Raw genomic sequence first — 27,531 nt, 5'->3', positions numbered from 1 at the left:
TATTTTATTTTATTTTATTTTATTTTATTTTATTTTATTTTATTTTATTTTATTTTATTTTATTTTATTTTATTTTATTTTATTTTATTGGTTAGGGTTTGGGTTTGGGCGGACGTTCAGTAATCATTCAGTAACTGTTACATTTGTTCACTTCCTGCTTTCCTAATATAGTTTAAGTTAATTTTTTTTTAATGTTTTTTATTTTTTATTTTATTTATTTTATATTTGTCACGTACCAAAGTACAAGGTGATATGAGCATCCAATGACATAATGTGTACCATAGTAACTGTCAATATAGTGATATATACAGTGAAATGTGTCGCTTTTAATAAACAGTCTGCTTCCCAGAAATTCACTTATCACTGTCAGGTGTGGAATCAATTAACCGTGATAAATGAGGGATTACTGTACAGATTTAGAGACGTAGCAAATAAGGTAAATCCATCACACAATTCATCACCTCTGTCGAGGAATGGCCGTAGAAAGACTGTGGAGTGAAAAAAATTCCCACCAGAGCAGAGCAGATCCACGTCATGGTCAGCGGTTGCCTACGGAGGTAACCGATACCCAGCCCGGGTACTCACCCAAGCCCCAAAAAACGCACGTTGTCCCACACGGGCCCCAGAAAGGAGGAACCGGCACCATTAATCACATCATAACGAGAAAGAAGGACTGTAAGCCGCAGAAAGTGAGTGGCACAAGTGGTGAAGTGGTGAAGATAAAGAGAGGAGTGCGTGTGGGAAAGAGAGGTATTTTATACGGGGCACGGCGTATACAACTGTGTAATATACGTCCATAACATGACAGCTGGACCCGCTCCAGGCGAGCGGTTAGCTGTGTCATTTTTCCCCTCAGATGCGGCTCCGTTTTATTTGGAGTCGGCTTCAAGGAGTTTTTTTTTTTTTTTGGAAGAACTGAGGTTTGGCTCCGTGCTGCATGTCGAGCTCACTTCCAATTATCCCCATTAAAAACATTTCCAAGTGGATATTGCCATTTTTGTCAACGTGATACTTTAGACATTTATGTTTATTAGTCCGTGTTCATCAACACGCATCAACAATGGTAATGGTTTCATTTCATTTGAACATGCATCAGATTACAATTGAATGCATCACATAATCAGTTCACAGTTCCACATGTCCAAAAGGAGTAGGAAGAAGCAAAGCTTATTAAATCCTACCCCTCCATCTGGTACTTTTAAATTCAGTAACTGTTACATTTGTTCACCTCCTGCCTTTAAAATTTTATTTTATTTTATTTTAGTAACCATTCAGTTACTGTTACATTTGTTCACATCCTGCTTTCCTAATATAATTTAAGTAAAAAAATATTTTTTATGTTTTTTATGTTTTATTTATTTATTTTTATTTTATTTTTGTCACGTACCAAAGTACGAGGTGATATGACAATTTTTCATCATACAATTATTTATGATGATTATTGGTTCAGTGATATACATTTTTAATTTAATTTAATTTAATTTAATTTAATTTAATTTAATTTAATTTAATTTAATTTAATTTAATTTAATTTAATTTTTATTTAATTTTATTTTATTTAATTTTATTTAATTTTATTTAATTTGTACCTTTAAATGGCATCATTGAAGCTAATGACTTGCTATGGCTGACCAAGCTAGGATACCTGTTATGTTGTCTTAGCGTTAGCATTAGCCTTCATTTATTTCACTGTTTAAAATAATCACAAATGAATATTTAGTACGTGGTGTTTTACGACTATGTTACACATCCTCTAGTTTCACTTTGTATGAGCAGAATTATTGATAATTACTTGATTTTGAAGTTTAGTAACCACGACAATGCTCTTGTTGTGTTAGCGTTAGCATCAGGCTAATATTACTCTTTAAGCTTGTGTGTATTGATTGTTTTGTTATTTATTAGATAAGCGGTAAAAAATGAATAAATGAATGAATATTATGAAACCACTAGTTTTACTCTGTTTTAGCAATTTATGCTAATTCGGGTTAGCTGAATGTGCTAGCATAGATTAGCATCTAGCTTTGTGTTTGCTAAAACGGTGAGAATATTTTTAAATTCAGGAATAATAATAATAATAATAATAATAATAATACTTTTGGTCATGTTTATTGATTAATTGTGACAAAACAACAAAATTGTTATATTTTAAGTTTCGATGTTTTGGTCCTAGCATGTTGTTTAGTAGAAAGTTATGGCAACATGGTGTAGTAGTAGTGACACTGCACTTTACCCACAAATTGATTTGGTCTCACTCCATCATGTCCTTGATTGCTTACTTTGAAGGACAAAGGAATGTCCGCCCGAGCTCATTATGGGCTGGCGAGCTGTTTATATACTGCCAAGTACTGCCCCATTTCCTGGGCCTTGCACTGTTGTCTTGGCAACACAGCATCCAAGAACATCAGCGAGAGTGGGGTGGGGGGCCGGGGGGGAGGTTGGGTCGCATGATGTCATTCCATGGCATGGGGTGGGGGGAGTGGAGTGGGGGGGGGGGGTAGGGGTCCAATCAAACCCTGAGAAAATTATGTCACCTTTTGTTGAGCCGCTCCATTCAGGACTATAGAAGTGCAGTGAATTGAGAGCTGCAGAGAGGTCATATTTTTCCTCTGCAGTGTGTATGTGTGAGAGAGAAAAAAAAAAAATAAAACGGGGTGGGGGGGTAGCAGGGAAGTGCATTGTGGTCATGCTAATGTTTAGGCGGGGGGGATAGAGATGGCATTAAGATGTCATGAGGCTCAACTTCCAAAACATTTGAGTTTTTTCACACGCCAATGACCTCGTCATTGGCAAATTTGATTGCTCGTATGAACTCTTTGGAGGATTTGTCAAAGGAATGTTGGGAACCTAAAGAAAAGCAGCTTCCTGATCATGAAAACCACTTAGCTATTAGTTTGAATATATAACGGTATATTATGTCTTATTACTCTTATTATGTCTACTATAATGGGGAAAAGGTACACACTACAAAGTATAAAAATATTTGGTTTGTAAATAAGAAATCTTACATGAGTTTTTCCTCTTTCCGAATGGAATCTTTATGAATGACTTTTCCCGAAAACACAGTATACATGAAAAGGAATATTGTAATCTCCTGTCCACATGCGCCGCTATAATAAAACAGAATAGTCAACAGGGCATGTGCAGTAAAACGTAAACAAAAATCAACATCATGTGATACCGACTTCCCCGAATTTTTAATTTAATTTAATTTAATTTAATTTAATTTAATTTAATTTAATTTAATTTAATTTAATTTAATTTAATTTAATTTAATCTTGAAATTTAGTTTGGATTAAAAACAAACTTTCCGCAGCAGTACAGTGCCGATTGCTGGCCTCCATTTTTAAAACCAAAGAACGTCTCGAACTGCGTATTACGTCATATCTGAGCATGCGCTGAAAGAACGTGGTCATAATTTCAACCAGACCATATTAAAATGTAGTAAAAAATATTTTTTTTGGTTTTGTATAATAGAGTTTCCTGACAAAATCAAAAAGCCTTGATGCAATAAACAAATGTTATGTGATTTTTTTTTATGCATTAAAATGTAAAACGGGTCGTTGTCGACCCTAACACAAGAGGAGGGTTAATGACGGCGAAGGTGTAGATGTCATTTTCATTTTGAGGATTTTAAGATAATTTTTTTTTGTGGAAAAAATATTATTCAAAGAGTATCATTTCAATACATTAAAGGAATTTTTAATTATTAAATTATAATTTATTTTAAAAAGATAACATAATTGTGATAATTGCAATTGTTTTAATAATATTATTATTACTATTATTATTATTATATTTCTTTTATTATTATATTTCTTTTGGTTAATTCTTCCCCATAAACACACAAAATCACACATACAATAATATACTGTAACTAAAACATACATGTAAGCCCACAAACAAAATGTAATAATTTCCTGCAAATGTAATAGTTATTACATTTGCAGGAAATTCAGTATTATGTTTGCAGTGGGCAAATTTTATTACGTTTGTGTTAAATTTATTACATTTGCGGAATTATTACATTCAAAGTTGCAGATTTGTATCATGTTTGTGGGTGTAACACACGTGTCGTGAGGACAGCACAACATTTATGATGGTAAACTGAAAATGTAATTAAAAAAAAACTATATTTTTCACACTAGAACCAGTAGCGTAAATCCACATTGTTTATTTACAATTATTGATTCAGTGATATTGTTAATATATATTTATTTGGGGTAAAGAAATGTAAGATTAGATGTTTTTAAATCCAAGCAGACAAGCAAAGAAGTCAACACATAATATGATTATTTTTAATTACAGCAAAAATTGAATACATATATAAATAATATTACAAAGACAATAATAAGCGCAAAGTGTCATGTCTTCCAGACAAACCCCAGGCCATAATTGGGGACATAAAGTTTACTTAGTAGCTGAGTGGCATTTAAATCCACATCCTAACCTCAACATTTATGACTCCATTGAACATCAGATGACAGCTTATTCATTTTGTTTCAACTGCACTAAACCGAGGGATTGAGTTCAGATTAATTGGCAATGAAAATTCAAAGCATGTGACGTTTTTTTTTTTTTTTTCGTTTTTTTGCGGTCTAAATACTGGCTCGGATTAACTTCTGATTATTTTCCTTTTGCAGTTCCAGCGCTTGTTGATGTATCCCGGATAACACAGTAGATGTGACATGGACGGCGTTTGAGCTATGAAAAGCAGATGTCCGCACGGGAAAATATTAATCCAAGCTCAGTGTAGAATAAGTCAAACAATATGTCCATCCGTTGTGGTTAACGAAGGTACGCTTACAGCGCATTCACCCAACTCGGCTTCGCTTTTCCAGCTTCCAGACAGGACTTGACTGATCTATCTCATAATGTCCGCGAAATCGAATCCTCTGCATCGTTCCTGCTGGGTTTATGTCAAACCTCTCCCCCGTCCAAAAGTAGCTGACGCTGGATCTTGACGGCGAGATTGTCAGTGATGTAGCACATGCTGTCTGACGTCTTGCCAGGATAAAAACATCTGCGGACGGTCGTGCACGTCGGCACGGTCCAAAAACCAGGATTTAGCCTGTTCCTAGAAACATAATACACAAAACTAATGATTGAAAAATACTTCCACATACATGAACACTGAAGTTGGACGTTTTAAAGACGTACAAATTGCATCCATAAGCTTTTTAATTTGAATTTATTTTTATTCATTCATTCATTCATTTTCTGCCGCTTCGGGTCGCGGGGGTGCTGGAGCCTATCCCAGCTGTCTTCAGGCGAGAGGCGGGGTACACCCTGGACTGGTGGCCAGCCAATCACAGGGGACATATAGACAAACAACCATTCACACTCACATTCATACCTATGGACAATTTGGAGTCGCCAATTAACCTAGCATGCATGTTGTTGGAATAATTTTACTTTATTTTTGTTTTATTGTGTGTGAGACTCATTGTTGTACGCCCCCCCTGCCCCAAGTGCACATTCATTCATTTTTTACCGCTTATCCTCACAAGAATCATGGGTATGCTGGAGCCTATCCCAGCTATCATTGGGCGAGAGGCGGGGTACACCCTGGACTGGGGGCCAGCCAATCACAGGGCACATATAGACAAACAACCATTCACACTCACATTCATACCTATGGACAATTTGGAGTCGCCAATTAACCTAGCATGCATGTTGTTGGAATAATTTTACTTTATTTTAGTTTTATTGTGTGTGAGATTCATTGTTGTACGCCCCCCCAAGTGCACATTCATTCATTTTCTACCGCTTATCCTCACAAGGGTCATGGGTATGCTGGAGCCTATCCCAGCAGAGGTGGGGTACACCCTGGACTGGTGGCCAGCCAATCACAGGGCACATATAGACAAACAACCATTCACACTCACATTCATACCTATGGACAATTTGGAGTCGCTAATTAACCTAGCATGTTTTTGGAATGTGGGAGGAACCCCACGCATGCACGGGGAGAACATGCAAACTCCACACAGAGATGCCTGAGGGTGGAATTGAACCCTGGTCTCCTAGCTGTGAGGTCTGCGTGCTAACCACTAGACCACCGTGCCGCCTTTATTTTTATTCATCAAGCCAAATAGATCTTATTCGATCAAACTGCATACAAATCACTGGCCCTCGTGATGACGCAACCGGATTCCAGAAAATGAACTGAAAGCCTTCCATGTTGCTTCCCATCATGAATCCTGAATTTAGTCAGTGAGGCTTTAGTCGCCATTTTGTTAGCTTATCTACTATACTATAGCACTAGACAACATCAATGGTATAAAATAAAGTTTTGCTAATCCCTGTAGCATCTCCTAAACTGCAATGTAACATTTAGGCCGAGCACTTGTGAGGATGCCGTCTAGTTCGAAGTTTGGATCGTTCCTCTGCATGGACTTCGCACCATCCCGAAGCTACTCGTCTGGTTAATTGTCTTTCAGGTTTACCTTTCAATTAACATCCGTCCTTCACCGTTCCATTTGGTTTTTCCCTTCTGTGATGCCTCACAGCTTGGCGCAGATCCAGTGCAGAGCAACATCAGCACACTGAACCAGGTCTCAACCTGCCTCCCAGCCTCAGCATGCCCACGGATGCCTGGGGCCGGCCCCTATCACCCTTCCTCATCAGCCCATCTCCTGTACTTGTTTGCGGGCACGCTGCCATGCTCTCACAGGCACATGGTTCTCCTTCATTTACACACAGAGACTCGCATTGAGGTCGAGCATCCACGTCTACCCTTATTGGTCTACAGTGGCCTTCATTGAGCCCGCTGGCAGCCCTGCGCAAGTCCATCATCGAGGTGCTTTGAAGGTCACCGACGCTGCGGTGGGCTATCTTGGCATATCTTCATTCGGGTTCCACTGGCAGGATGAGAGCGTTTGAAGCGATATCTCTGTGCCGCCGCATTCTTTACGGCGCTGTCACGACTTGACTTTCATAGCATCCTACTGAGACAGACTTCTGCTGCAATCTGTTTGATCAGCGAGCGCAGCATACTTGGGTCGTTGTGTCAAAGGTCAGTTTATATAAGAAGACGACATGGGATCATGCGGCATATTACGCTGAAAGATTACAGATCCTAATTACCTGGGGAACTCCATGGGATCTGGTTTCCAGCGTGCTCACCTGATATCATCTGAAAAAAAAAGAAAAAAAGAAAGGATGTTATTCAAAACGTTGAGTCCAACAATGCCTCATATGTAGTGTTGTGGTCACGAGACATCGGTAATGTTATGAGACATGACATGACCTTTCACCTTGCATGGAGACTGGCTACTAAAACAGCAGAGCCCAGCCGACATACCATGGCTGAGAAGAACATGCCATGGCTGAGATGAACATGCCATGGCTGAGATGAACATGCCATGGCTGAGACGGATATGCCATGGCTGAGACGGATATGCCATGGCTGAGACAGGCGTGCCATGCCATGTCTGAGACGGAAATGCCATGTCTGAGACGGACATGTCATGGCTGAGATGAACATGCCATGGCTGAGATGAACATGCCATGGCTGAGACGTACATGCCATGGCTGAGACGGACATGCATGGCTGAGACAGATATGCCATGGCTGAGACAGGCATGCCATGCCATGTCTGAGACGGAAATGCCACGTCTGAGACGGAAATGCCACGTCTGAGACGGACATGCCATGGCTGAGGCAGACATGCCATGGCTGAGGCAGACATGCCATGTCTGAGGCAGACATGCCATGTCTGAGACGGACATGCCATGTCTGAGACGGACATGCCATGTCTGAGACGGACATGCCATGTCTGAGACGGACATGCCATGTCTGAGACGGACATGCCATGTCTGAGACGGACATAACTCGGCAGAGACGGACATAACACGGCTGAGACGGACATGCCATGGCTGAGACGGACATGCCATGGCTTAGACGGACATGACACGGCTGAGACGGACATAACACGGCTGAGATGGACATGCCATGGCTGAGATGGACATGCCATGGCTGAGATGGACATGCCATGGCTGAGACGGACATAACACGGATGAGACGGACATGCCATGGCTGAGACAGACATAACATGGCTGAGACGGACATAACACGGCTGAGACGGACATGCCATGTCTCAGACGGACATGTCATGGCTGAGACGGACATGTCATGGCTGAGACGGACATGCCATGGCTGAGACGGTCATGCCATGGCTGAGACGGACATGCCATGGCTGAGACGAACATGACACGGCTGAGACGGACATGACACGGCTGAGACGGACATGACACGGCTTAGACAGACATGCCATGGCTTAGACAGACATGACACGGCTGAGACGGAGATGCATTGGCTGAGACGGACATGACACGGCTGAGACGGACATGCCATGGCTGAGATGAACATTCCAACACTACATAATGGTTAGTAGGTTTGTCTCACAATCAGGAGATATTAGTTTCGTCCAACAGTCCCACAACCAACATGCCCGGTCGGCAAACTGGAGACTCTTCATTGCCCGACTGTGACTGTCTAGGATTGGCCGGTGACCCTTGTTACTTGGAAGTACGTAGTGTCGCAAATGGATGGTCTGATGGTCTGGTAATGTAATCTTTAATTCTGGACCCTCCAGCCTTCCAACCTGTTGCTGTGTTTTTCACCCGAATGCGGCGTTATGCTAACCACATGGCTCATACTCTCCCTGGTATCTTCACGGACCATTGCAAAAATCCGGCGTTGATGAGTGACATACAGTAGATCACCTCAATCCTGAATGTGAAGCTAAGGTTTCAAGTCGGAGGTTGGCTGTACCTAAAATGTTGAGTCGTTTGAGTCCTTTGTAGCTATGCTAAATGTGCTGGTTGGAGTTATACGTAAAGGTCAACAGGTACAAGTCAGTATTGGATTGAGAAGTTGCAGGTTTCTCTATGCAGACATGTTTAAGACCAAAACTATGAGTGTTGGACCAAAGTCAGCTCAGACATTCATTCATTTTGAGGCCCTTGTTTCCTTGGGAACAAATGCACGGTTTCCGAGTGGCAATAACATCGCACCAGAAACAGCGGACACAACCTCATGATCTTTTCCCATCCCTTTAAAAATACCTTCACCTGACACAGCGCCCATTTCTCTTCTATCCTCTTTCGTATTCCCCCCCCCCCCCGCTGATCATGAGGTAAGTGAGTTATCATGTGGAACAGCAGGAGACTGGAGCTGCATGTGGCTAGGCTAAGCCTCCAGATGAGGTAATGCTTAAGAGGGCTGGCAAAGCCTGGCCGAGGGCTGCTCGGGTCTTGATTAGCTGGAGGGTAGGGGCTCTTTTTCTAATATCGGACGCCCCTTTGTGTGGTGAGATTAGTTCCTTATGAAAAAAACGCCCCTGCTGACACGCCTGATGGGATCGGAGCCTCCTGCCCGCTTCATCGTCTCGCGTATAAGCTCTCCACACAAGGCGGGTACAATCAACTGTGACGCTGGACACTCTCAGGAGTAAATAAACATACAAATGCCTCCTCATGGGGCATCCTCTTTTCCACAGCTAACATATGTCAGTCACATGGCTGAGACGGTTGAGACGGACATGCCATGGTTGAGTCGGACATGCCATGGTTGAGTCGGACATGCCATGCCATGGCTTAGATGGACATGCCATGGCTGAGACAGTTGAGACGGACATGCCATGGTTGAGACGGACATGCCATGCCATGGCTTAGATGGACATGCCATGGCTGAGACGGACATGCCATGTCTGAGACGGACATGCCATGTCTGAGACGGACATGTCATGGCTGAGAGGGACATGCCATAGCTGAGACGGACATGCCATGGCTGAGACAAACATGCCATGGCTGAGATGGACATAACACGGCTGAGACAAACATGCCATGGCTGAGACGGACATAACATGGCTGCAACGGACATGCCATGGCTGCGACAGTTGAGACGGACATGCCATGGTTGAGATGGAAATGCCATGGCTGAGACGGACATGCCATAGCTGAGACAAACATGCTATGGCTGAGACGGACATAACACGGCTGAGACGGACATGCCATGGCTGCGACGGTTGAGACGGACATGCCATGGTTGAGACGGACATGCCATGGCTGAGATGGACATGCCATAGCTGAGACGGACATCCCATGGCTGAGACAGACATGCCATGGCTGAGACGGACATGCCATGGCTGAGACAGACATGCCATGGCTGAGACGGACATGCCATGGCTGAGACGGACATGCCATGGCTGAGACGGACATGCCATGCCATGGCTTAGATGGACATAACACGGCTGAGACGGACATGCCATGGCTGAGACGGACATGCCATGGCTGCGACGGTTGAGACGGACATGCCATGGTTGAGACGGACATGCCATGGCTGAGACGGACATGCCATGGTTGAGACGCACATGCCATGGCTGAGACGCACATGCCATGGCTGAGACGCACATGCCATGGCTGAGACGCACATGCCATGGCTGAGACGCACATGCCACGGCTGAGACGCACATGCCACGGCTGAGACAAACATGCCATGGCTGAGACAAACATGCCATGGCATGGGGCATCCTCTTTTCCACAACTAACATATGTCAGTCACTTTATCGACGTCAATGAAAATCACATGGTGGACCACGTCTAGCTGATAATGTTGGAAAAAAAAAAAACATGATGAATCCGAGGGGATTTATTCCAAGTAGCACCGTAAAGACAACTGAGGCTTTAGGGATGATTTCAATTATTTGATATGATTTCTGATGGTCCATTAGCTCACAATAAAGCTGCCACTTTAGGAGATGTGTAAACAGGGACTTACAAACAAACCCCTCTGAACATTTTTCCAGATGCCTAATTGCCTCTCAATTAGAGACTTTTCCTACATGAAGCTCATTTAAAAGTTTTCAAACACAACCAAAAAAAAAAAATCTCATATCTGTCAAACACACAAAGTAAGTGGCCGCTGTATACACACACCGACACACACAAAAAGGCACAAAAACCAGTCAGGGACACTGGCACAACCTTGCGCCAGTGGTCCCTTTAAACCAGTCATGTGAAACGAGGCGTTTCTTTCTGCAAATCAGATTACATCTTCAAGCTGAGGTCTGCAGGTCCAAACACACTTTTTTTTTTTTTTTTTGCCTTCTTATTTCATCTAAACTATAAGCATCGGTAGAATACTCATAAGAAATAGCCAGCAATGTGCTGTTATAAAGCAGAAAATAGTCAAAGTGAATCATTTTCTTTGTCAAACATAATCACAGAGGTCTGTGCTTTCATAGCAGAGCTCGGCAAAGGAATGAGGCACTTGCAGCGGCATGTTTTGGCAGGAATGCAAAAGATAGATAGATGAACGAATAATTCATCTTCTATTCAATCTTGATTGACACCGTGAGAGGTATGACTTCAAGAACATGTTTGTTATTGTGATTGTAGTTTGCAGTGTTGGGGGAAAGTCCTGTGTCTTGACATGAGGGTTCAAAATGACAACTATGGTATTAATGGAAGAGTCCACTCCAGTATCTAAATTGATATATATTTTTTTTAAACCACATTTTGTTTTCCCAGGAAATTGTTTTGGAGATATGTCATGGTTCTTCTGTCATGACCAAACGTCCTATTTTATACCACATTGTCATGGTTGTCCTGTTTTGTTTTGGGGTTTTCTTTAAGAAAGCAATGAAAATGTCCTGAGTTTCATTGTTTTTTTCGTTGTGGCATTAACTTGACCGGCATTAGGAAAATCTGTTGCATGTGACTTAAGAGTTTGCGGGTGGGGGTGCGTGCCGCAACAAGGCCAAAGAAAAAGCAAAGTTACTGGGAATGCCACGCACAATGGGAGTTCAGGTTTCAGAGGGCACATTTTCCCCTAAAGTATTGGTTCCGTACAAAAACTTACATTTGATCTTAGGTTACTTTGGGGTTCTGGTTTTGAACATTCTTCCTTTGGAATTTGTGTTTCTATGTATTTCTATGGGGCTGCATGGTGGTCAAGTGGTTGGTGCGCAGACCTCACAGGTCGTTACGAGGCAAACGACGCAACAGCAACTTGTTGAGATGGGAGAAGGCACTTGGAATAAAGACATGGGAAGTGACTAGCCCTGTGGTGCCCAAAGTGCGGTACGGGGGTCGTTTGTGGCTTGCAAACTATAATAATAAAAGGTTAAATTGCAAAAAAAGCTATAAAATTATGAGAATACAGTCTACATATTTATATTTATTATTGGCCTGTGGCCTATAATGATATAATTACAAAAATATAATTCAAAAGGAGTAGAAAGAAGCTAATTTTTACTTTATCAGTTTATCATTGATGAAGCCTGTCACACATGTACACCCATGAAGCCTAATTCAGTCAATTGTCAATAGCACAATAGTGTCCCTGCAGAATCTGACACTCCTTTAGAACTTTATTCTGACCTGAACAATTCCAACACTGTACAGCAGGAGTGGAAAAACTACGGCCTGGGAGGCCACATGAGGCCCACCAAGCGTTTGAATCAGGCCCGCCAAAAACTCTCTATGTCAAGAGGTGCACGCTGGAAAAAGGTGGGATGAAGAACACATGAAGCCTAATCCAGTCAAGAGTCAATATCACAATAGTGTCCCTGCAGAATCTGACACTCCTTTAGAACTTTATTCTGACCTGAACAATTCCAACACTGTACAGCAGGAGTGGGAAAACTACGGCCTGGGAGGCCACATGCGGCGCATCAAGCGTTTGAATCAGGCCCGCCAAAAACTATCTATGTCAAGAGGTGCACGCTGGAAAAAGGTGGGATGAAGAACACATGAAGCCTAATCCAGTCAAGATTCAATATCACAATAGTGTCCCTGCAGAATCTGACACTCCTTTAGAACTTTATTCTGACCTGAACAATTCCAACACTGTACAGCAGGAGTGGGAAAACTACGGCCTGGGAGGCCACATGCGGCCCACCAAGCGTTTGAATCAGGCCCGCCAAAAACTCTCTATGTCAAGAGGTGCACGCTGGAAAAAGGTGGGATGAAGAACACATGAAGCCTAATCCAGTCAAGAGTCAATATCACAATAGTGTCCCTGCAGAATCTGACGCTCCTTTAGACCTTTATTCTGACCTGAACAATTCCAACACCGTACAGCAGGGGTGGGAAAACTATGCCAGTTGCTTTTTAAGTATTTCAACTTTTAAATTTCAAAAAATACAATTTTGTAGTAGGGCCACACCCAATATTTAGTATCTTTATTTAAGAGTCAATCTAAAAAAATGACCTTTTCTGGATAAGCGGCAGAAAATGAATGAATGAATGTATTTCTATGCATAGAATACTTATAGAACATATTGAAATTTTTGAGTTTCTCATTGATGGGTTGAGTGTCCTGGTTTTTGGTTGTGGATCCATTTCTTACCCCTTAAGGTTACTCCTCTCGTCTATTAAGATATACACATCTCACTATGCAAAGTACAAGCATTAATACGTATGCTGTACATACAGGACTATACACTGTACTTTTGATACAAATTGGGTATTGGATCTAAAAACTCACTGCCTACCTGAACATCCATATGCAATTACGTTTTATGTCGTTCAATCTGCGTTGAACTGTAAAAACTTGGACTTAATCAAAGCCAGACTACCGGAGGAAGTACGGAAGAAGTCGTTCCCGACCAGACTTAAATGAGGCTCCATGCTTCTAATCAGAAAGCCATTCAACAACATCAATGTATCCATCAGGGCTAATCAACAAGCAAACGTTGAAAGAAGTCAAGTACTTATTTATCAATTTAAAAAAACAATCACTGCGGTCTTTGCGTTCATCGTAATGAAGAAAATCCTATACACAGGCCGTGTGGTAACGTTTGCCCTTAGTGTTTTTTCCCTTATAGTGAAGCGTCAGCAAAGCTCAACTCAAGTTCAACTGGGGGGGGGGGGGGTATGGGAGGATCAGTCTATCTTCACAATGACACCTGAGATGACCGGCAATGGCGACTGGCGAGGAAACAGCAGGACGGCGCCCTAGTTAAGACTGCCATGGATGCCATGGATAAAAGGACAGGAAAAGGTGGAGGGGAGCCGGGGGGGGTAAAGCTGGCCGTGGTTCTAGTTACAACAGGAAGAGCTCTCTCAACCCTCAGATCACCTGCCACACCTGCAAAGGCCAGGATATGATTCAGTCCGATGCTGCCAGCGGAATGCGGCTAACAATCGGTCACCTGCGTTTCAGGTAAGACCTCCACATGGGGTACCCTCTATAGTTCCTGTGGTCTCAAGTCTTATCAGGGTTTTATCATTGGAATAAAAAGATTCCGTTGCAGGGATAATAGTGAGGTAGATTGTATCATGTACTGTAACTACAGAGGCATTCAAGGACTCATTGAATTACAGTAGAACCTCCAAACATAAACTGAAGTTCCAGCAACATGAGGAAAAAAATTTCGTGGTACGTATGTCTGTCTCAACCATGGCATGTTTGTCTTAGCCATGGCATGTCCATCTCAGCCGTGTTATGTCCATCTAAGCCATGGCATGTCCGTCTCAGCCGTGTTATGTCCATCTAAGCCATGGCATGGCATGTCCGTCTCAGCCATGGCATGTCCGTCTGAACCATAGCATGTCCGTCTCAGCCATGGCATGTCCGTCTCAGCCGTGTTATGTCCGTCTCAGCCGTGTTATGTCCGTCTCAGCCGTGTTATGTCCGTCTCAGCCGTGTTATGTCCGTCTCAGCCGTGTTATGTCCGTCTCAGCCGTGTTATGTCCGTCTCAGCCATGGCATGTCCGTCCCAGCCATGGCATGTCCGTCCCAGCCATGGCATGTCCGTCTCAGCCATGGCATATCTGTCTCACCCATGGCATGTCCGTCTGAACCATAGCATGTCCGTCTTAGCCATGGCATGTCCGTCTCAGCCGTGTTATGTCTGTCTCAGCCGTGTTATGTCCGTCTCAGCCATGGCATGTCCGTCTCAGCCATGGCATGTCCGTCTCAGCCATGGCATGTCCGTCTCAGCCACGGCATGTCCGTCTCAGCCACGGCATGTCCGTCTCAGCCGTGTTATGTCCGTCTGAGCCGTGTTATGTCCGTCTCAGCCGTGTTATGTCCGTCTCAGCCATGGCATGTTCGTCTCAGCCATGGCATGTTCGTCTCAGCCATGGCATGTTCGTCTCAGCCATGGCATGTCAGCTGGGCTCTGCTGTTTCAGTAGCCAGTCTCAATGCAAGGTGAAAGGTCATGTCATGTCTCATAACATTACTGATCATAACGCTACATATAACTTGTCATTCAATATTGTTTGACAAATACTAGGCCATAGTCAACCATGAAACAGCAATCATTTATGAATTAATTATCGTGACATAACGAGGGACGACTGTGCTTGGTTCAAAGTAAGGCATTCAAGGTCCATTTTGACCCCCACCCTTCCTGGCCAGATAAAGGGTTAACATGCACACAACACAAGGGTCAAATAAAGCACAGTGTAGTATCTTCATCTGGAGTGTATTTCCTGCCCGAGGGCTACGCGTTCCTTAACATAGAAAGACCAGAATTTCAGGACAAAGCCATGAACTTCTAAGTCAAATTCCAAAAGGGCGGCTTATGTCGGTTTAGAATGCAAACTTGTTGTTTGTCATTCTCTTACCAAGAAGCAAGATATGCACAATCATCAGTGTCGAGGGGGGGGGGGGGGGGTCCAAAGTTCAGTTTGGAAGAGAAATTCAAGAGGGTAATAAAATTACAGCAAGCAGCTCATTGAAAGGACAAATTAGACTACCTTCCATGCTTTTTCCTGGGAAAAAAAAGTGTCAAATTTTACAAGCTGACAAGTGAAGAGACAGTTATATTGTGCAACAACAGAGGAGGGTTATTATCTTGTCTGCACCAAAATGACGCCAATTGATTGTCGGCCATTTTTATTTGAAAGCAGCAGAGAGAGAGTAGCAAGCAGCCGTGCCCACGGGAGCTGTGAAATGTTAGTTTTGGAGTCAAGGTAAACAGCCTCTCCCATGGTGGGCCTGTACCCTACACAGAGTAAGCACATGTTTCCCATTGTGGTTAAAAGGGAAGGGGATTAACGTGGAGTGCAGCAAGAGCCACAGTCATACACCCCATGGTGGGATCAGAGTGCTGCTGGGGTCTTTCAGGACTGCTGATGCAGCCCGGTTGTGGAAGTGGATGGTGCACGGGGAGAAGTCATCCCTAGATATAGCCGACAAACCAGTCATGGTCCTCTAGAGGTCAGATTTGAGGGGTCATACATGTCAATATGTATGACGACATAAGAATCATGAAGATATAATATCTATAAAAAGAATCAAAGAACGAAAACAAAACATCTGGGTTTTTCCCGGAACCTCTGAGTCAAACAGACCGCATGCAGGTAGCACAGCGGACACTTTAAGGCAAGAGACTGTGACTGTGCAGCCAATTAAAGAACAATTTATAAAGGCAAAACGTGCAACGGGCCATTGAGGAAGATATGCATAGTGGAGCATATCTGCGTTTACCACAAAAGCTGCCAATTAAGTACCACCCCATGACACTTACACCCCATCACACTCGGCTGGAAAGCCCTCAGAAAAAGTCTTGCTGTACTGCGTAAGGTAGGGCCACACCCAATATTTAGTATGTTAAAATGCGTGAAGGAATTAATGTTACCGAATGAGAGAAGAAAATGTTGGTTATCAGAGGGAAAACTAAGCAAATCGATGAACATAAAAACTCTCTAAATTAAGAGGTGCACGCTGGAAAAAGGTGGAATGAAGAACACCTGATGCCTAACCTAGTAAATTGTCAATAGCACAATAGTGTCCCTGCAGAATCTGACGCTACTTTAGAACTTTATTCTGACCTGAACAATTCCAACACTGTACAGCAGGGGTGGGGAAAACTACGGCCCGAGGCCACATGCGGCCCACCAATCCCGCCCACCAGTTGCTTTCTAAGAATTTCAACTTTTAAATTTCAAGAAATTCAATTTCGTAGTAGGGCCACATAATCCAGTCAATAGCACAATAGTGTCCCTGCAGAATCTGACGCTCCTTTAGAACTTTATTCTGACCTGAACAATTGCAACACGGTACAGCAGGGGTGGGCAAACTACGGCCCGGGGGCCATGTGTGGCCCACCAAGCATTTGAATCCGGCCCGCCAGTTGCTTTCTAAGTATTTCAACTTTTAAATTTCAAGAAATTCAATTTCGTAGTAGGGCCACACCCAATATTTAGTATCTTTGTTTAAGAGTCAATCTAAAAAAATGACCTTTTGTGGATCTGCTTGTTAAAATGCGCTGAAGGAATTAATGTTACCGATGCAGAGAAGTAAATGTTGGTTATCAGAGGGAAAACTGAGCAAATCGATGTACAGTATCAAACAGGAAACATACAACGGGTGCGTTATTGGACTGTAAATAACACACTCCAATGTGTTTATTAATGTAGGGTAGAATCAAAATAATTTTGTTCCTCCCCTGAAGACTTCTGGTGTTTCAAAAAACGTTTTTATGTTCTGGGTCAACAAGTTAGCATGTACATTTTTGTGATTATTAGCATGTCAATTTTTGTGATTATTAACAAGCTTTCACACATTTAAAAAAAAAACATAAAAAACATAAAAACTTTCTATGTCAAGAGGTGCACGCTGGAAAAAGGTGGAACAAAGAATACATGAAGCCTAATCCAGTAAATAGTCAATAGCGCAATAGTGTCCCTGCAGAATCTGACGCTCCTTTAGAACTTTATTCTGACCTGAACAATTCCAACACCGTACAGCAGGGGTGGGAAAACTACAGTCTGGAGGCCACATACCAAGTATTTGAATCCGGCCCGCTAGTTGCTTTCCAAGTATTTCAACTTTAAAATTTCAAAAAATCCAATTTCGTAGTAGGGCAACACCCAATATTTAGTATCTTTGTTTAAGAGTCAATCTAAGAAAATGACCTTTTCTGGTTCTGCTTGTTAAAATGTGTGAAGGAATTAATGTATGGGTCAACTAGTTAGCATGTCAATTTTTGTGATTATTAACAAGCTTTCACACGTTTTAAAAAAAAAAAAACATAAAAAATCTCCAAGTCAAAAGGTGCACGCTGGAAAAAGGTGGAATGAAGAACACATGAAGCCTAATCCAGTCAAGGATTAGGAGCGGGCAAATATGACCAATAATAAACAAATGACTAACATTCCCAGTATGTGTGGTTACAAGCCCCAAGGCTCCAAGAGACCCCAACAGGGTCTGGATCCAATCCCTGCTGTTTATCAGTGTGAGTAGACGCCGCCACTTGTGAAACCTCGACAGAAAGCACTCTAGGGACAAAGTCCAACCCCCGAAATCCATCAGTCTTCATCAGATCTAAAAGCTTTTACAGTACACGACCCTATCCTAATCATCGGTCAAGTAAGTTTACCCATTTACGCAATAACAACATTTGACTATTTCCCCAAACTAAACCAGTCGGCGTAATCACCGAGTTATTAATCCACATGAAGCAACTCCTGACTGTAAAAGGAGTCATCAATCTCAAACACATTTTGTAATCACTTTTAGAGCCAAACCGCAAACGCCGAGTCAATAAGAAAACCACCAGACCAACATCTACCCCTTAACAATATTTAGAAATGGGGGTACTGCAGGGTCATGTTCAAGGGCAAGGAAGGGGGGGTCACCTTAACAATTTAAGAATGGAGGAGCGGCGTTATTGGCCAGCATATTGCTTGTTTGGTTGTGTGCTGCCAAGGAGATGATTGCAGCACATTGAAGATGGACGACATATGACTTTGACTGTTAACAGATGTGCTAATTAACAACGTGTCATGAAAATTGAAGCACTGAAAGACACAGCCAATGTTCTTCAGAACAAAAAATGTACTATTTGAGACTGAATCAACAGCGCCTCTATTGGTTGTGGTCAAGTAGAGCAGAATTTGGACAAAAACCGACAAAAATCCTACTGAATTGTGCCACACCATCTCAGTTATGATGACAGAGGTACAATAGTGTCCCGGCAGAATCTGACGCTCCTTTAGAACTTTATTCTGACCTGGAAGGTGGAATGAAGAACACATGATGCCTAACCTAGTAAATTGTCAATAGCACAATAGTGTCCCTGCAGAATCTGATGCTCCTTTAAAACTTTATTCTGACCTGAACAATTGCAACACCGTACAGCCAGAATGGGAAAACTACAGCCCGAGGCCACATGCGGCCCACCAATCCCGCCCGCCAGTTGCTTTCTAAGAATTTCAACTTTTAAATGTCAAGAAATTCAATTTCGTAGTAGGGCCACACAATCCAGTCAATAGCACAATATTGTCCCTGCAGAATCTGACGCTCCTTTAGAACTTTATTCTGACTTGAACAATTCCAATATCGTACAGTCGGGGTGGGAAAACTACGGCCCGAGGCCACATGCGGCCCACCAATCCCGCCCGCCAGTTGCTTTCTAAGAATTTCAACTTTTAAATGGCAAGAAATTCAATTTCGTAGTAGGGCCACACAATCCAGTCAATAGCACAATAGTGTCCCTGCAGAATCTGACGCTCCTTTAGAACTTTATTCTGACCTGAACACCTGTATATGCACATGCGGCACACCAAACGTTTGAATCCGGTCCGCCTGTTGCTTTGTAAGTATTTCAAAAAATTCAATTTCGGAGTTTGCTGTGGTCTGATGTTTAAAATGCTCCTGAAAAAAGGGGACATGAGAACACACAGCTGATAGTATGACACTTTTATAGATACAATTAAACAAATAATTCAATGCGGACTGTTTTTTATAAGCGTAAAATTGTGTGTGTGTGTTAAATATATATTCCGGCCCCCCAGACAATTTTGTTAACTAATAAAAAGTTTGCCCACCCCTACCGTACAGTATACTGTATGCATCTCCAACTCACTCTCTTCCTCATTGCAACAACACTCGACTACAGCAAGGGGCATTCAGGGACACTTTTTTTTTGGGTAAAAACAATGATATTGGATATCGACACTAAATCCAACTTTAACTTCTCCAAGCCTCAATATGACTGCGTTGGTGCGTATGATGAGCCAGTCACTCTAATCCACCTATTTTGTTCTGATTCAGTGTGACAAAAAGTCGAAAGGACGGCGTGTTGCCTTCTCCGCCTGTCTGGCCCACAATGCTTTTTGCCTGCTGAGCTCAAGAGATCCACCAAAGCCTGAAGGACTTTTCCTTCACAACCCCAAGCTGGTTTTCCCTCCAGCACAAAAGCCATCTGGGGTGCGACTTGAGAGCCTTAGATACAAAATAACTCTTTCAATCAGGGGGGGGGGGGTTCTGCGTGCTTCAGATTGCAGGGGCGCCGAGGTCGACGCCGCCAACACCCCACACCACCACCACCGCCGCGGCCATTCCAATCCTGGTCTACATGACTGACTCCGACTGAAAGCCCAACACGGCACAAAAGTGCTTCAACAGAAAGACCACCTGCTCATCAAACTAAATTGCACTCAGCAAGAGCGATGGGGGAATAGAGAAAATGGAAAAAAAGAAGGTGTATGACAGGGATGGGGACAAATGAACACAAAGAAATACATGTCTGTGATCTTGGCAAACAAAAGAACAAATTGCGCTTCGGCAGGCGCGACACCTGAGGGTCAAAATCGGCATAAGATCCCACTCAGCGCTGTTTGTACGCGAGTATGTGCATAAAGCTTCCATCAGTTCCCACGAGAGGTGCACACTTCTACCTTTCAGCCTTTCATCTTGGCTTCTTTTGTGTTCCGCTGCACTTGTTTTTTGTGTTGTCTGGCTCCTACAATTGACTGTTATTATTCCAAGCAGCATTATCTTTATTAATGCCACAGGCCTCCTCCGGACAGAGCGCCAGGTCCGGTCAGAACTGCGACCAATTTTCCCCCTGAGATAAAAGCTCAGCGGAGAGCTGTGTGCCAGCCAGACAGCTCGGACAGGCCTTCATCCTCTCGACTCGTTCTTGGAGAGAGGTAGAACGGATGTGGCTTTCATCTTGGCGCTCGGATCACAGGAAAAAAAAAAAAAAACATCACTCGCCATTTCAGCTTTTGTCAGAACAAACTGAGATTATTATTAGACTGAAAATTGAACACCAACCGGCGCAGTTAATGACGGCCAGCCGGGGCCATTTCCCAAAAGTCAGTCATGCATGATGAGTTGTTTTAAAGACGGTGTGGAGAGCTGACGTGTGGCCAGGGCGCCCCTCCACACCCCCCTCCGGGGGCTGAGCCGGGCCAACGAGCGGCCAGAACCTCGGCTTAGTGCCTCGAGCCCACCCCGCTCGCTCCGCTGGTCACACAGCATCAGCTCCCGTCCCCAGCTCGGACACTGATTTATGGGACAGGAGGATTACGGACAAGCCAGCCGTGAGGACCACCCATATGGTGGCACAGGGTGAGAGACCCCCACCGGCATACACAACTCATACGTAAAACAAATGAAGATTTACTTACGCGGACACCATGACAAACAATATTAAAAACATAAAAAAAAGTTTCTTTACTTTATTTGCGTTTTATTTAACCTACAAATGTAATGTTATTTAACCTACACATTTGTAATTGTAATGGTTTTATTTCATTTCAACAAGCATCAGAATGCATCCCATAATCAGTTCACAGTTCCACATGTCCAAAAGGAGTAGGAAGAAGCAAAGCTTATTAAATCCTACCCCTCCATCTGGTACTTTTACAATCAGTAACAGTTATATTTGTTCATTTCCTGCCTTTCTGATATAATTTAAATGTTTATTTTTTCATTTTTAATTATTGTTTTTTATTAATTCATATTTTTTTATTAATTAAGTAATATTATTTATTATTAATATTAATTATTTTTTAATTTTACTTATTTTTAAATTTTATTTATTTATTTATTTTATAATTTTTTTATAAGTGAAAATAATGTTTTACATTTCAAGTCATATAAAACCATTTAAATGAATTATTCTTTTTTAAGACTTACCATAAGACAGGAAACTAATTCACAATTCACAAGTGGATCCGTTTATGATCGGCCATCGTAATACAGTTTAAGGTTTTTTATTTTTTATTTTTACATTTTTTTTATTTTTTTGTCCCCTACCAAAGTACGAGGTGATATGGCCATACAATGACATAATGAGTACCATAGTAACTGTCAATATAATGACAGTTGTAGGTTAAATAAAAGTAAAATAAAGTAAAGAAACAATCAAGTCAAACAATCATTATGACCTTGAAGAGAGGAAGCTTTTCCTTCGTGATATTTGAGCGTTTCGCAAGTGATGGAGATGATGACTTTTATGATGTTTATTATGACATCATTAAAAAGTCTTTCCATCATAGGGACTGTTACACCCGCACACGTAATAACTGTCCACAAACGTAATAAACCACAAACCTAATACAAATCTGCAGCTTTGAATGTAATAATCCCGCAAATGTAATACATTTCACACAAACGTAATAAAATTTGCCCACTGCAATTGTAATACTGAATTTCCTGCAAATGTAATAACTATTATATTTGCAGGAAATTATTATTATTTTTTTTTGTGGGCGTACATGTGCGTTTTAGTTACAGTATATTATTGTATGTGTGATTTTGTGTGTATATGGGGAAGAAATAATCAAAAGAAATAAAATATAAATTTTAATAAAATACAAAATATAATAATAATAGTAATAATAATTAAAATACAAAAAAACAAAAAAATAAAAACAATTGCAATTATCACAATTATGTTATCTTTTTAATTTAAAATAAATTATAATTTAATAATTAAAGATTCCTCTAATGTATTCAAATGATACTCTTTGAATAATATTTTTTCCACAAAAAAAGAAAAAAAAGAATAATATTGTTAAAATCCTCAAATTGACATCTACAATTCTCCCTCATTAAAAGAAGAAAGAACAAACAACAACAACAACCCAAAACATCATTATTTTGTCTCATATTACATTTGTGGGAAGTTATTACAATTACAGATTTTCACTTTCCCACATATGTAATATTTGCAGGAAATTTGCAGGAAATTCAGTATTACGTTTGCAGTAGGCATATTTTATGACAAATGTAATACATTTGCGGGATTATTACATTAAAAGCTGCAAATTTTGTATTACATTTGTGGGCAGTTATTACCTTTGTGGTTGTAACAGGGACCCTTTAAGAGAGATGATGGTCAGGGTTCTTCTTACAAACAGCACCACAAAGTATTGCAGAACCGAAGCTGCATTGAACGCGTCAGTCGACAAAGACAATTTAGAAGAAGGATCCTCAGTTTATCCAAAAGGAGACTGAGGGCAGCAGGGAAATGGAACCTGGAGACTATGGAGTATGAGCATCAGGAGCTTCAGCTCCGGTTGTCTTTTTAGAGCGTTGACACTGCACACACTTGAGCTGGGTGGCCTGAACATGAAAAGCGGTGCTGGGCCGTTTGTCATTGCTCTGTTAACCACTCAAGTGGGAGGCATTAGCTCACTTGAGGCTTCCTCCTCGTTGCCGCAAAGCTCATCAGAATTCATACAAAATCCCCAGGATACAGCAGATTAGAGAAGGGATTCAGTCACGTTGTGTTATTTTGATTGGGTCTCTGTAGAGATGCACAATTGCAGCAAGTGATGTGGCACTCTGATTCAACACGCACAGCTCGTTCAAGGACTGCTCTCATTTATCGCGCTTAATCGTTTTCTCATCTCCCCCCCCAAGCTTGAGCGGAATGAAATAGAAAAAGAGGAAACGAGGAAGAAAAGCAGATATTTGTCACTTGCCTGGGGGGGCTAAGCAGAACCCCGCCGCGCACGGCGGTCGGATGAGCTCAACAATAAGACTCAGTGACAAATCGGACGTGGTGCATTCCTTGTGCAAACACGGGGCCTCATAAAGGGGGACAGGTAGGCAAACACTCACCTGCCCTGAGCTAACAACGCATGTGGAGGCCAAACGTGCACCGACACATGCGCACACTCGCATGTCGATATGTGGAGACAAGTGTTGGGGAGGAAATTGGTCAGGGACAAAAGCTGATTAAATGTTTTTTCCTGCCAAAAATAACTATTTCGCTTAAATGATTTTCACCTTTAGTGTCAAAAATGCAAATATCATGCTCAATTGGTTAAGAACATTTCCAAAAAATAGCATTATTTATATAATACATTCATAGTTAGAGCACAGAAATCCTGCTTATATGATTTTTTAACAGTATTAGAGCCCCCTAGAAATGAAATAACACCCCTATAGTCATCTTTACACTCCTATTACCCAATATAGTAGACATAACTAATAATGAAACAAAGCTTTGTCTTCAAATATATATTTAAATAACTTTAAATTATTAAATTCAATTATTAAAATAGCTAAAAATTATTTTAAAAAATAAGTAAAATAAAACAAAAAAATTAAATAGTAAAAAATGCATATATAAGAAAAACAAAACAGTCAATTAAATTATTAAAATAACTTAAAAATGATAAAAATAAGTAAAATAAAACAAAATAATTAAATAGTAAAAAATGCATATATACAACAAAAACCAAACAGTCAATTAAATTATTAAAATAAATAAAAATTAAAAAAAATAAGTAAAATAAAACAAAAAAAATAAATAGCAAAAAATGCATATAAAACAAAAACAAAACAGTCAATTATATTATTAAAATAACGTAAAAATGATAAAAATAAGTAAAATAAAACAAAATAATACTTGTGCCTTTAAATTAAAACATCAATACAAAGCAGAACCCGTAGCCCCTCCACCACAGGCCCTACCCGGTTAGGGTGCGTCCTGGGCACTGCCTGGTCATGTGACTCCCACTAGTCATCTTTTGCTTGGAGGCTGAGAGGTGGAGGGCAAGGACAAGAACGAAGCGGAGAAAAAGGACATGGGCGGGGTTAATACTGTCAGCGGACACATGGGAGAAAACAAATTCCTGTCCCATCGCCATGGAGATGCGTCAACAGCATGCCGGCGGGGGGAAGAAGGAGGAGGCGGGAGGGGGAATTGGCAGAAGGGGGCACAGGCTGACCTGCTGTAGTTAACAATTCATCCCTGTATCCGGCTCCCAAATGATTGGGCAAACACGGAGTTCTGTGGAGTCAATAGGGCCTGCAAAAGGGGCTGAGAGGGGGACATCACCCCGGGGTTGACACGGCTGACAGGCACACACTGCTTGGTGGAGGGTGGCCCGGCTGACAGGAGGCGTGTGGGGCGGGGGGTGATGTGGGAGTGTGTCCAAGACCATTGAGTACTGTATGAGACAGTACATTAGCGGATGACTAACGTGGTTTTCTCCATCCATCCATTTTCCTCCGCTTATCCGGGTCGCGGGGGCAGCAGTCTTAGTAGGGAAGCCCAGACTTCCCGGTCCCCGGCCACCTCCTCCAGCTCCACCGGGAGGACACCAAGGCCTTCCCAGGCCAGCTGTGAGACATAATCCCTCCAGCGTGTCCTAGGTCTGCCCCGGGGCCTTTTTCCGGCTGGGCATGCCCAGAACACCTCACCAGGGAGGCATCCGGGAGGCATCCGGACTAGATGCCCGAGCCACCTCAACTGACTCCTCTCGATGTGAAGGAGAAGCGGCTCTACTCTGAGCCCCTCCCGAAAAATCAAGAGGAGGAACCGTACCTCACCCGGATGTGGGATACCGGGACCTCAACCTGGAGCCAGGCCCTGGGGCCTTTTCCCGGCTGGGCATGCCCGGAACACCTCACCAGAGAGGCGTCCGGGAGGCATCCGGACTAGATGCCCGAGCCACCTCAACTGACTCCTCTCGATGTGAAGGAGAAGTGGCTCTACTCTGAGCCCTTCCCGAAAAATCAAGAGGAGGAACCGTACCTCGCCCGGATGTGGGATACCGGGACCTCACCCTGGAGCCAGGCCCTGGGGCCTTTTCCCGGCTGGGCATGCCTGGAACACCTCACAAGGGAGGCGTCCGGGAGGCATCCGGACTAGATGCCCGAGCCACCTCAACTGACTCCTCTCGATGTGAAGGAGAAGCGGCTCTACTCTGAGCCCCTCCTGAAAAATCAAGAGGAGGAACCGTACCTCGCCTGGATGTGGGATACCGGGACCTCACCCTGGAGCCAGGCCCTGGGGCCTTTTCCCGGCTGGGCATGCCTGGAACACCTCACCAGAGAGGCGTCCGGGAGGCATCCGGACTAGATGCCCGAGCCACCTCAACTGACTCCTCTCGATGTGAAGGAGAAGCGGCTCTACTCTGAGCCCCTCCCGAAAAATCAAGAGGAGGAACCGTACCTCGCCCGGATGTGGGATACCGGGACCTCACCCTGGAGCCAGGCCCTGGGGCCTTTTCCCGGCTGGGCATGCCCGGAACACCTCACCAGGGAGGCGTCCGGGAGGCATCCGGACTAGATGCCCGAGCCACCTCAACTGACTCCTCTCGATGTGAAGGAGAAGTGGCTCTACTCTGAGCCCCTCCCGAAAAATCAAGAGGAGGAACCGTACCTCGCCCGGATGTGGGATACCGGGACCTCACCATGGAGCCAGGCCGTGGGGCCTTTTCCCGGCTGGGCATGCCTGGAACACCTCACCAGGGAGGCGTCCGGGAGGCATCCGGACTAGATGCCCGAGCCACCTCAACTGACTCCTCTCGATGTGAAGGAGAAGCGGCTCTACTCTGAGCCCCTCCCGAAAAATCAAGAGGAGGAACCGTACCTCGCCCGGATGTGGGATACCGGGACCTCAACCTGGAGCCAGGCCCTGGGGCCTTTTCCCGGCTGGGCATGCCCAGAACACCTCACCAGGGAGGCATCCGGGAGGCATCCGGACTAGATGCCCGAGCCACCTCAACTGACTCCTCTCGATGTGAAGGGGAAGCGGCTCTACTCTGAGCCCCTCCCGAAAAATCAAGAGGAGGAACCGTACCTCACCCGGATGTGGGATACTGGGACCTCACCCTGGAGCCAGGCCCTGGGGCCTTTTCCCGCCTGGGCATGCCCGGAACACCTCACCAGAGAGGTGTCCGGGAGGCATCCGGACTAGATGCCCGAGCCACCTCAACTGACTCCTCTCGATGTGAAGGAGAAGTGGCTCTACTCTGAGCCCCTCCCGAAAAATCAAGAGGAGGAACCGTACCTCGCCCGGATGTGGGATACCGGGACCTCACCCTGGAGCCAGGCCCTGGGGCCTTTTCCCGGCTGGGCATGCCCAGAACACCTCACCAGAGAGGCGTCCGGGAGGCATCCGGACTAGATGCCCGAGCCACCTCAACTGACTCCTCTCGATGTGAAGGAGAAGCGGCTCTACTCTGAGCCCCTCCCAAAAAATCAAGAGGAGGAACCGTACCTCACCCGGATGTGGGATACCGGGGCCTCACCCTGGAGCCAGGCCCGGGGGAGGGGCTCGCAGGCGAGCGCATGGTGGTCGGGCCTTCACCCGTGGAGCCACACGGGCTCTCCCCCTCGTAGACCCACCACCTACGGGGGCAAGCATAAGGGTCCGGAACGTGGTTTTCTTTTTTTTTTTTTTTAATTCATCATCCAGCTTAACGTGATGACTGCATGGCTTTGAAGTCCCGAGCGGAGATACAAGCTTCATCTTTGCCAAAAACACCCATATGTCTTCCACACTAGCAATTAAGAACGTTATAAAGACATG

The 27,531-nt window shown here is 43.5% G+C and overlaps 1 long non-coding RNA gene across 1 annotated transcript in view; it reads right to left on the bottom strand.

Moving 5' to 3' along the window:
* Window positions 1-4,596: 4,596 nt before the first annotated feature.
* Window positions 4,597-27,531, bottom strand: part of LOC131103126 (uncharacterized) — a 68,790-nt gene continuing 45,855 nt past the window's right edge. Inside the window, exons 3-4 of the long non-coding RNA XR_009119562.2 lie at window positions 7,087-7,135; window positions 4,597-5,074 (exon numbers count right to left, since the gene is read on the bottom strand). This is a non-coding gene — a long non-coding RNA (uncharacterized LOC131103126). The remainder of the gene's footprint in view (window positions 5,075-7,086; window positions 7,136-27,531) is intronic.

Source organism: Doryrhamphus excisus, linkage group LG16, assembly GCF_037039965.1.
Source record: "Doryrhamphus excisus strain RoL-2023G ecotype Guam linkage group LG16, RoL_Dexc_Guam_v1.1, whole genome shotgun sequence".
NCBI lineage: Eukaryota > Metazoa > Chordata > Actinopteri > Syngnathiformes > Syngnathidae > Doryrhamphus > Doryrhamphus excisus.
This window is presented reverse-complemented; position numbering and strand designations above follow the sequence as displayed.